The following is a 12,702-nucleotide window of genomic DNA, read 5'->3' on the forward strand; positions in this document are numbered from 1 at the left end:
ATATATATATATATAAACATACACTTACATATTTATGTATATGAATAAAATAGTTCCTTCCTTCCAAACTCCAAGTTACAAGATAAACACCCTAAGCATGAGGGGACACACACAGATTGACCCCCCTAAACCTCCACGGCAGTAGACTACGATCTACTGAAAAGATGTATGAGGACTGCTCTTGTGGCAAACTACAACAACTGAAGACTCCTAAGAGTTGTGCTTGAGTCTGTGCACTCCTCTCTGTCAGCTGAGGTCACAGGAATTCTGGCAGGATTTTAAGAGTAGAGCCATCCCCATTGCTATTTGCAGCTCTGCCAGAACCCAAGAACCCAGGATGATCATCAACAATGTAAGCAAGGGATCAAGCCAAAGCATTTTCCCCCATCCCACTCATCAGACTGCCCAAAAAAAGCAGGAAGTGGCCACAAAACTTGATTGCAACTTGCAAAGAAAAATCTCGTGCCTGTCTTGTAACTGTGATATATAAAGCGTGTCTAGCATCTTTACCATAAGCATTTTAGGTTGAATTTTGGAATTTCTGAGTTAGTAAAAGAGTTGACTTTTTTTTTTTTTTGTTGGTCGTGGGTTTTTTTTTTTTTTCCCCATGATGACAGAGGTAGCTCTGTGAACTCAGCAGGGTTGATGTCTGAAAAAGGAAAGAGCAGTCAGGCTACCCACGTGATCAGCAGAAACATGGCCACTGGCTAAAGTCCTAGGAAGAGTTTTAAAGCAGAGCTAACTACTTCCAGTTAAATAACTAACACAGTAGCAGTGTTACCTATCATGATGCATCTTGATGATTCTCAGCGTCCTGTTATAATGTCACACTGCCTTCGACTTGTTATCTACTTATTTTCATATTTGTATTCGTGTGGGAGTATGTGTTTGCCAGTGTATGCGGAGGCCAGAGGACAACCTTAGATGCCATGCCTCGGGTGCTGTCCACTGTTTCTTATTTTATTCATTTACTGTAATTTTAATTTTTTTTTTAATTTCTATTCAGACGGGGTCTCTCACTGGCCTGAAATTTGCCAAGGAAGCTAAACTGGCTGGCAATGAACACCGGGATCCATCTGTCTCCACCTCTGAGAGATCACAAGTATGCATTTTTATTTTCATGTTTTTATGTGAGTTCTATGATTCAAACAGGTCCACAGGCTTCTAAGAAAAGCATCTTCTGGGTAGGGACATCTGCCCAGCTCTGTTGTTTTTTTTTAAACCCTTCATTTCTATTAGGGAAGTGGGACTTCAAATGCTAGGAAACAAAACCCAATAGACAAATGAAACTAGGCCTCTCCAGCCCTCACAGAGTAGCCATGCCGCTCTGTCAATAATCGATAGTGTCAAAACTCAGTCACTCATGCTCGTGCAGTGTTCTTAGCAAGTCTCTCTCATCACATGCCACCAGAAAATCTTATCTAAACTGAACTTTTCATTACTTCATTTTTCATTTCATAGCTAAGATGCTTGGTGAAAAGAAGTATCCCTCTCTCACAGAGACGGAGGTAGGGTAGTGACAAATGAGCTGGAGGCACCCTCCCCCAGCCCACAGGGCAAATCAGTCTTTCAAAACCTGGTTGTGTGTTAGAGTAAGCCTCGAGCTTTTAAAGATTATGTCACTGCTTCAATCCAGGAATTGCTTAATAAAAAACCCAGAGTGATTGAGATTGAATCTCAGTGTTCAAACTCTCGTCTCAGCAACATGAATCTAATGAATTTTTTCCCTTTTTTAAAATTTATTTATTTATTTATTGAGAATCACTCTTTTACATTTTGGAGTGCCTACAATGAGAGAGAATGCTGAGCCCTCTACTTTTGCATGTGTTTATGCTAACCGCAAGTGATGTCTAACCTTGACTGACCATTGAAGACAGCTGGGGAACAGGAATCCCAAAGCTACCTGATTTCTCCTGTGTAGACATCTCCAGTGTTTTCAAATGTCAAGCAACTTAGAATCACTGCCCTGTGGCTACCACAAGGAAGCTCAATGCCCAAGGAAATTCACCATGAATGCAAATGGTTCTCCATATCCATGAGCTCTGTGGTCTTAGTCAACCATATCACAAATACACACACACACACACACACACACACACACACACACAAACATATTATATAAATATTTAGATGACAGGAATTCTTGGATCCAATTCCTCTCGGGTATATATATATACCAAGGAACAGTTGTATTTACAGCTTTGGATTGGGTGCTACCAATAAATGGCCTACTAAAAGAATAGGACGAACTCCAACCCCTGTCAGAACAATCAGATACTGAAGTCTAAGACTGCACAAATAACCACATAGATGAATGTCTATTTTGAGGAGTAAGATGGAGTTGTATCCATAGAAACAACTGAGTAATAATCATAATGGTTAATTAGGTAAGTGATTTCTAAAACCTATTCCAATGATGACTAATATAATAAACTTCAGACTTCTAACTCAGTGACATATTTTTTTTCATGCGTCTCTTAATAGTCCATTAAGGTTTGGCAATTAAGTCAATAAAAGTCAAGTTTTTAAACATCAACAGCATTGATTTACCCCCCTTAAAAAAGAATTACTTAGTCACAATTAAAATTGCACCCTAAAAATGCTAAGCTCTTAGACTCCCACCAGAACTTACCCTCTTTCCTTCCATTCAGCGCACAACTAGCTTGCTCTTGTTTTTGTATAGGACAGTGGAAGTGCCGAGGCTGGGGAGACAGCTCAGTGGCAGAACATTCAAGAAACACAAACTGAACAAGACCTTGGCTAGGATCTCTGTACCACAGAAAAGATAGGAAGGATGCCATTTGCATAGGGATGGGGATTTGAGATAAATAACTTCCATATTAAAATGCTTTCCACATAGTTACTACGGCTAATACATAGAAGCTATTACTAAAATCATTGCCTAAAAGTGGGAGCTGATCGGGATTAACATAAGCATTTAAACACTAGGCAAAGAGTGATGAGCACAGATCGAATGACACCTTTTGTTGTCTCATTGGAACGGGACAGCTGGGAGTGACTAGCCCTAAACACCCTATTTCCCAACTCACTTTGAGGGTTTTTTTGGAAGGATAATGAGCAACATGTTTAGTGGTTACGTCTGGTGTATTGCCCTTCTGTGTGTGACACAATGATTTCTCTCAATTGTTCTCCAAGGTGGGGACAGGGGACTATTCTAGACATTCTTTTTCCTTCCTATCTTTTTCATTTCTGCTTTAGTCTATGAACCAAATCCAAAGCTTACCAACAAGTTCCTGTGGCTTAATAAAAACAGAGAGCTTCTCTGTCACTGTAGTTTGCTCAGCCATGCAAGCAGCTAACCCCCGTGATTGCTCAGAATCTTCTGTCCTTCTTATTCTTACCAGACTCATGTTGTCCTGCAGGTTAGGAAAGCCTCAACTTCGTGCCAGCATGATGGCTTAGTTAGGCGCTTGGCATCAAGACTGAGCGACCTGAATTGGACCCCCGAGACTCACACAGTAGAAGGAGAGAATGGGATCCCACACAGTGTCCTCGGATCGCCACACTGGTACTGAGTTACCTGAGACACGCTCCACCCTGACTGCCACGCACGCGTGTACACAGACAGAATAAGATAAACATAAAGGTAATAACTGTCTTGCAGACCCAATACATTGCTCAGATCTGCTGATATGGCAAACACATGCATAGTAGTAACTACCACAGCAAAATGAGTTTATGAGTGCATGTGTGCACATATGTGTGTACTTGAATGCATATGCGCCCGCGCACACACACACACACACACACACACACACACACACACACACACACACGCAAGGACACACGTTCTTGTGCAGACAAGAGACCAGGTATCTTGCTCTATCGCCCACCGTCTTACTCTTTTGAGACTGGGTCTCTCACTGAACACAGAATTCACAGAATAGGCTGTGCTGGCTGCCCAGCAAATCCCAGAGAAGGGCCTGTCTGTCTTTTTCTTTTTTTTTTTTTTTTTTTTTTTTTTTTTTTTCTTTTTTGGTTTTTCGACTCTCTGTCTTTCTAAGTGCTGGCATCACAGATATTTGCTGTTGCCTTACAGGGTCCTGTGGATCTGAATTCAGGTCCTCCTGTTAGCAGGGCAAGCGCTTTACCAACAGTAATCTCCTCAACCCTTTTCCACACGGAAAGTATAGATTGACCGCCCTCTGAGGAGGCCTTGTCATAGATGACACACAAGGGCTCAGGAAGCGCAGGCCTCCCTGCAGTCACCCAGCCGCCAGGAAAGGGAAGGCCCTCCGCATTCCTAGCTAAATGTTTATTCATGAGGTGAGTCTGCCGCTTCCCAGAGTTCTCCGCACATCATCATTTCCAGCTCAGGAGAAAGCAATAGCGGCTTCCCCTGAGAGACTCTCTACTGGAAAGTGTTTCAGGAACGATTGCATGACTGACAACATTTGATAAGCTGGCCAAATTCTCACACTGCAAAGAGCAAACTGAGGAGGTCCTAAAAAAACGCTTCCTGGGCATCCTCTGGAGCACTAACCATGCAAATCACACCACCAGAAATTCTGAGCACTGCTTGTGAGGAGCCAGCCCTACCACCATTGCCACATAGCCACAGTGGTCTTGATCAACAAGCGGGGGAGTCCGTACAGCCCTGCCCATGCCAGGATGGCAGCCTCGTTTAGGAGAAGCTGGTGCGGCTGCCAGCAACCATTGCCTAGGGAAAGATGTGTCAGCAAGTAAGAAAGGTCAGTCAGCGTCTAGCAGGGGTGGGAGAACAAGACTGCCTGTGAGCAGCGGCTGGGCGGTTGCCTGTTCTTCCTAGCACAAAGGAGACGCTACAGAAAAGCGAAAATCATGTGAATTTTTATGGAAGTCCTTAAACAGAAACAGGAAGAATCTCTGGTCATTATAAGACCCTCCCCCCCATCTCTGTTTTCTGTGGAGGCCATATAATCAGAAGGAGCCTGGACAGTGGATAGTGGATAGGATACAGAAGCAGTTAATAATTGACGCTTTTGTCTTTAAATGTTATATGGAAATGTCCACCGATAGACGACTGGGTCGGAAACTCCATTTGGTCCAACCTGGAAGAGGAAGAAGTATGCAGTTTCGCAAACACTGATTCATGCCCCCTAGTGTGGCAATATTTTAGATGGCGTAGGGACCAAAATCACTTCTTTATTTAACATGTAGATGTTTTAAATGTACACATCAAAATTGGTTTCCCGTCCACTGTTGATTCGGATGCAGTCCTATTTATTTAAATAGAGAAGAAAAGCGACTAGCTTACAGAAAAATATTGACCAGATGGAGTACAGGTGGTGTGTGACTTTGGAAAAAATACAAAGCTGATTCTAAACCAACTGAATTTGGAGAAACCATGGCAGGCCGGTTTCAGGCATAAGAACTTCAGTTTGGATCCTGGACCCACTCCGATCTGTTATCTATGAATGAGGATAGTGCCTTCAAAAAGCTTGACAGAGTTTAACTGAATGGCATAAAGGACCCTGCAAAGTGTTAAGTGCTTACAATTCCCCAACAGATGAGAATTAAGCCAGATCTACCAATTGTACTTCATAGATGCCTCTCAGAGAAGTACCATGATCAAATGCTAGACAGAGGAGGCCAATTTTGCCCATTGTGGACTTGCTGTGCCCACAGCTGCTCTGAAGTTAGTCATGGTACTTGGTGCTAGAGGCACCAGACTATCTGGAGTTTGTCACGGTGCTTGGTACTAGTGCTTGGTACTAATGGCACCAGACTGACATATGAAGGTGATAATGCTCTCTAGAGAAAGGTGCCACCAGTCTGAAAATTGTGAGCCAAGCATTCCTGTTCCCAGCACATAGCTGACAGTTCTCCATCCTACATTAGCATAGGAATGGCCTACATCCTGACATCAGTGCAAACAGGAGTTCTAACAATAGCTGTTACAGCTGTCCTTGCTTCTCACATACTTTATATCAGGAGGTTTTCTTCTACAGTCTTGAGCTGGCAGAGAAACAAGGTGAACCAATGCAGCTTTCGATTCCTAGGATGTCTCTCTTTCCCCCCCTTTCTCTTTCTCTTTCTCTATCTCTTTCTCCCTCTTCCTCCCTCCCTCCTTCTCTCTCTCTCCCTCCTTTTCTCTCTCTCTCCCTCCTTTTCTCTCTCTCTCCCTCCCTTTCTCCCTCTCCCTCCCTCTCTCCCTCTCTCCCTCTCTCTCTCTCTCTCTCTCTCTCTCTCTCTCTCTCTCTCTCTCTCTCTCTCTCTCTCTCTCTCTCTCTCTCTCTCTCTCTCTCTCTCTCTCTCTCTCTCTTTCTCTCTCTGTGTCTGTTCATATAGATAATGCCTGGGCTCAATGGCCTCCCACATAGCCACTGCTTTAGCTACCAAGAGAGCATTTGTTTTACTAAGCACCATGATATGGAGAGCTGTCTTCTAGCCACAAAGCTTAGGTAGCTTTTAGGCTGATGAAATGAATAGCACTCTTACCTAGCAGATTTAAGATCATGCCTATGATCATTCTGCTTTTCTCAGTACAAGCATCATTTGTACCTGATGCAGAAATGTTAAACGGATAAAAATATATTCTAAAAATTAAAATTCCCAAATATTACACAGCACAAACTATTAGCATTTTGTCCTTTCCTTCTAAACTTTTTCTGTTTAAATCTTTGTAAGAAATGCGGTTTGCCCTCTCCACGTTCACTATGTGAATAGTTCACCATTGTAAGAAACGCGGTTGCTCTCTCCATGTTCACTATGTGAGTAGTTCACCATGGAGTCGCTGGGATTTTGAATGTCTGTTACAACTACATCATTGCATTACAGATGCACCAGAATGTGTCAAGCATCTTTTTACTATATTTAAATCATCATATTTTTATTATTTCAGGTGTAATAAATACCTTGACATGTATATTTGCCCATATTTCAAAGTATTTTCTTAGGAATATTTTCAAATATGTAATTACTTGGATTAAAGCATATATATTTTCTATTGTTTTTAGAACTTTTACATTTTATTCTATGACAATTAGACATGCCTTCCACAAATCTTGATCATATCTAACCTCTTGAACCTTACTAACGCTTCCTCCTCCTACCTTTATATCCCCTCCCCTCCTCTCCCTCCCCTTCCTCGTCCTTGATAACCCACTGAATCTAATTAGTGCTATCTTTAGTCATATGGTTGTGGCAAAGTTTATCAGAGTACAGACAGCCTATTTGTTTACTTGTATATTTGGAGATTTCTGTATAATGGCCTTGTGTGGCTCAGGCTGGCATAAAGCTTGCTAAGTATTAGACGATGGCTTTCAACTCCTGACCCTCCTGTCTGCCTCAAAATGCTAATATCGGCCCCACGCACAACAATGCTAGACTCTGTTTCTTTAAAAAAAAAAATAAGTGTATAAATGCTGCTTATATGTACATATGTATATGTACCACATATGTGCCTAGTAACCTCAGAGTTCAGAAGAGGGCATTAGATTCCCTAGAACTCAAGTTACAGATAATTCTGAGCTACTGTGTCAGGGCTAGAACTATAGTTAGGTCATCTGCAAGAGCAACAAATGCATTTAAATGCTGAATTTTAATTTTAGAGGCTAGATACGGTTTTTGGCTTAAAAGACAAGATTGTGGCTTTTATAGAAACATTAAATATTGTTAGTTGCTTTAGTTTGAAAGGCTACACCTCTGCATTAATTTCAGACATAAACTGTACCTGAGATGACCCAGAATATCAGAGAAAAAACATAATTTGGGTTTAATAGAAACAAAACACCACAGTATTTATTAATAGAAAGGAAATATGTCCCTGATACAGCCTGGATACACCTGTCTTTTTCTAGGGAATTCCCATCTTAGTCTCCTCATCCCTCCACCAGCTCCATCTCATACCAGATATCCATCCCTTGATCTTATTATACACATTAGCTCTGCCTCACATTGAAGACTTCTGTGCATGGGTGCCCCTGCCAGGGTGATTCATTGTTCTAGGACAGGAGTGATGTTCATTCATCTGCAAATTAGTTTGTGACCACAAAATGCTGCTTTAGTCATTGCGGATGATGACTGAACAGAGGTTAAATTGTACTGAACTTTGAAATTTGAGAAGGTGACAGTTTGAGATGGTGACACCTAGTTGGCTTTGGGGTCAATCTGCCTCTGCTGCCTGGAAATCTTTAAATTAAGTCTCCTGGGCTGCTTTGACACTTGATATGGGAATGACAGTGCCTTCCCTGCCAGGTCCTCTAAGGTTCAGTTGATGTCACCTATGCATGCATGTCTTCCTCAGTCATGAACACTGGACTATCAAGTTTTCTTCCTAGCTTCTCTCCAGTTGAAAAGGTCATGGGTTGCAGCTCTGGCCAATGAGATGAAAGCAGATCGGTAGAATTTCAGAAGAGTTTTGCTTCTTGCATCAAGTGGTTCCCACAAGAAATAAGACAAAATGAGATGTCTATATGATGCTTAAAGGCACAACAACTTTGCCATCTTGGAGCCAAAATATACAACACATTAGCAGGAAGCTGAAGAGAACAGAGTACAAAAGTAGAGTCTGGACTCTCTCATGGTACCACTGAGGCTAGAGTTCATAAATCTTTTCCCTTTGATGGATGAGAAAGGACAATTGGTGCATGAGAATCATCCATATTTTTTTTAAAGCCACTACAAATTGGATATTGTGTTGCCTACCACTAAATACATTCCAGGATTTGAATGTGAAATGTTCAGGCTACCCAGAAGGCCCAGGCTGATCAACTTGGCTGCCCAGATCCAACACTTTGAGTTGGTCCATCCCAACATCTTTCCATATACAAACTCCTGGAACACATGGAGGATCCAGTCCTGCAGGACCAGACATCTTTGATGAATAGAGCTGGTCCTAGCCTCCCCCACCTCCCAGCAGGCCTCCAGCATGGAGCCTCTGTAAGCTGCAGCCCACACTGCTTGCTGTGCTGAGAGACTGAAAGGACAGGAAGTTGAGCCCATGGAGCTTCAGGCAGGAGACATCGAGGGTAAAGAAGTATGTGGCAGCCTGGCGCTTGCACAAAACCTGCCCCCAGTTGCCCTGCTTACATATTCAAGATAAGACTCAGCGATGGTCCAGTATTTATGGTGTGTCAGAAACCAGAAACCTTGAACCAGACCAAAACCTTATTACAATGAATATATGCACGTAAAGCTCTGTGTGTGTATGAGAGAGAAAGAGAGAGAGAGGGAGAGAGAGAAAGAGAGAGAGAGAGCAATATACAATGCCTCTACAACAAATGAATATTTGATGAAGAGGTGGAAAAGCTGGAGGAACAGAGAGCTGTGTATGATGGAGAAAGGCAGGACTAGAGATGCAAAAGCTGTAACAAGTGTGAGAACAGGCTGCAGGACACATAAGGGAGGAATATGTTGCAGGGTAGGGTCTGCAGGGTGTGTGCAGCATCCTGGAGCGTGGGCAAACTCTGCCCGCAAATATGCTACCCATCCACATAATTACCCTGGCTCTGCACAACAATTCAATATCTGAGCTGAAGAACGGTTCATTTTTTGGATTGGGCCTCTTTGAAAGATCTCCATAGTTTTTTGTGCATCCAGAGACCATGTTAGTGCATGCCGTTAACCCAGGCTGTGTTTAAGCCTGTGGTTGTGTCTTGGGCAGCCACTGGAGGTCATGTCAACATCCGAGGCCCATGTATTGTCAGAGATCAGATAGATGTCCATAGTCTATGCTACCATAGGAGGCCATGTTAGTGCCCAAGTACTGGGCTTTTGCTGGACGCTGTGTTGATATGCGTAGTCTATCCTGCTGCCTGAGGCCATGTTGATGTTGGTGGTATTTATATCTGTAAATATGTTCAGCTGTAGGGACCACGTTGTGGTCCATGGTCCTACTGCAGCCAAGCGGCATGTTGATGTCCGTGGTCCATCTTACTACCAAAAGCCACTTGACGTCCATGGTCTGAGCTGCTGTCAGAAACTATGTTGAGGTCCATGGTGTGTGCTGCTGCAGAAGCCTATGTTGATATCCATCATCTATGTTACCACCAAAACCCATATCAATGTCTGTGGTCTATGCTGCCACCTGTCAAGCCATGTTGATTTGCATAGGCCAGACTGCTACCAGAGACCATATTGGTGTCCATGCCCTATGCTGCAACAGAGGACTCTGTTGATATCAGTGGTCTGTACTGCTACTGAAGACCATGTAAGATGTGTGGTACATGCTAAGGTGTGTGGCACATGCTGGTGCCGGAGGCCATGTTAATGTCTGTGGTCACCAGAAACCGTGTGAAAGTTCATGATCTGTGCTCCCACTCATAAAGAACAAAGAAGCTACTTTTGCCATGCTATTGGCGACTGTAGACTCAGAGCTGAAGAGTCACAGAATGCTTCAGTGACAAATCCCTACTACCAGCCCACTCCACACATCCTCAGAAGTAACAGCATAGACATAAAGCCATCAAAGAGGATTGTGAAGAATTCTTATTAGGATGCTAAAGTGTAGCTCTCTATAGTTTATGGCTTCTGGTAGAAAAGGAAGAGGACTTAATTTTCTTTAAGGGGCTAGCCACTGGAATTTGACCATGCTCTAGTGAGAATATATACATATATGTGTGTGTATGCATATATATGTATATATATGTATGTACATATATACATATACATACACATACATATACATATATATGTATATATGTATATGTGGATATACATATATACATGTATATATACATATTTATACATACATACATATATATGTATGTATGTATGTATATATGTGTATATGCATATGTAACAGGATGTACACCTGGGAGTACTATGAAGTGAGTGTGATGAGCTATATTATGTTAAATTCCCAAATAATAAAAATGGTATGTTGGGGGGAAAATGTGCTGCCTCAGGCTCTGGTACTCCACCCTTGGCCTTGAGATACTGCTTGGAAGCATTGTAGAACATTGTAAATGTAGAGTCTCAAGGAAGGAAGTGTGTCACTGGGGATAGACCGTCAGGTTTCAAAGCCATCTCTGCTCCCTGTCTGTTGTTCACGTGCTGACTGCGGATGCAATATGAATATCTACATTACATTCCTACCACCATGCCTTCCCCACTATGATAACCCGCGTCCCCTTGAACTATAGCCCAAAGAAACCCCCTGTTAAGTTACTTCTTGTCAAGTATTTGGTTACAGCAATAAGAAAAACAACTAATAAATTCTATTTTAATCTTTTAAGTTATTACGGATTTAGGTCAAACCATGCACCACTACAGCCACCAGGATCCAAGGCCAGAGAACAAGAGCGAGATGCCAAGTAAATTCCCACAGCCTACAGTCAGATTTTTGTTTAAACGGTGATATCTAAATTAGGGGTTTTATTGCTGCAGTTAATGCCATACCCAGAGCAACTTGGGGAGGAAAGAAAGGGTTTATTTGGCGTACACTTTCATATCACTGTTCATCATTGAAGGAGTCAGCATAAGAACTCAAAACAGAACAGGAACCTGGAAGTGGGAGTTGATGCAGAGGTCATGGGGGGGGGGGTGCTGCTTATTGGCTTGCTCCTGGGCCTGCTCATCCTGCTTTCTTATAGAACCTAGAACCACCTACTCAAGGATGGCATCACCTATCGTGGGTTAGGGTCTCCCGACTCAATCACTAATTGAGAAAAGTCCCTAAAGGGTTCCCTGACCTTATAAAAGCATTTTTTAAAATTGAGGTCTCTTCCTCTCAGATGACTTTTGCTTATGTCAAGTTGCCATAAAACTATCCAGCACAGGTGGAAATAGACGTAAATTTAATATCTAGCAGCTTACCCAAACAGAAGCAATTCGAGTTCCTCTGTGAGGCTTTAATGCGAGTAGCTGGTCGATATTTTAAGAGTTATGTGTGTAGCAGAGGTTACTTCCTCTGTAGTCATTTGCTGCAGGCTGGCATGCGAAAAGCATCAGGCCTCCTGCACATAGCCACAGAAATTGGCCAGTGACAAGTCCTCAGGGAATTCAATTCCAGTCAGTGGTGACGCTTGAACACCAGTCCCAGTAAGTCCCAGCAACCCCAGTTCTACCAAAGGAAGGGCAGTGCTCCCACATGTGGGCACTATACTGCAGAGTCATGTGACCAGCTCCATGTATCACCAGAGCCACTGTCCCCAGGGTGGACCCAGTGCCTTCAGAAAGGCCCTAATGATTCCTTAGTCACAGACATTTGCAGGATAAGGATAAGGACAGAGTCAGGTCCTAAGAAGTAAGTTTGCAGTGGAGTCTCAATTTTTCTTTATAAGAGGTGCTATTGTCTATTTAGGTGGCATAAACCTCGCAGCCCCACAGTCTGCCTCCCTCCTAGAAACATGGGCTGCCTTAGAATGTTGTGGATATGGGGCATGAGGTAAACCCTTGCCACAACTCCTGGAGACATATTATTGACTCATGTGTCCCTGAATACCGGCAGATGTCCTAGCAATGTCTTCCATGATAGACATGGTGGAAACTGGATTTGGTTCTTTGTTCTTCTCCTTAGTTCTGCGAGGACGAGGAAGATGTCAGAAGTAAAGAGGAAATAGGTAGCCTTCCGTTCCCCAGGAAATCACCATCCCCGGTTTGTGGGCAGTGCTGTCTAAACAGCTTCTGAAAACCCAGGAGTTGGGAGCTTTGTTCATGGTCTCCAATTCACACTCCGCTAACTCATACTGCCTTTCACCATGAATCACAAACACAAAAGCAGGCACGGGACACCCAAGCAGAGCTGAGCTCCTTCAC

Source organism: Mastomys coucha, unplaced genomic scaffold, assembly GCF_008632895.1.
Source record: "Mastomys coucha isolate ucsf_1 unplaced genomic scaffold, UCSF_Mcou_1 pScaffold17, whole genome shotgun sequence".
Classification (NCBI taxonomy): domain Eukaryota; kingdom Metazoa; phylum Chordata; class Mammalia; order Rodentia; family Muridae; genus Mastomys; species Mastomys coucha.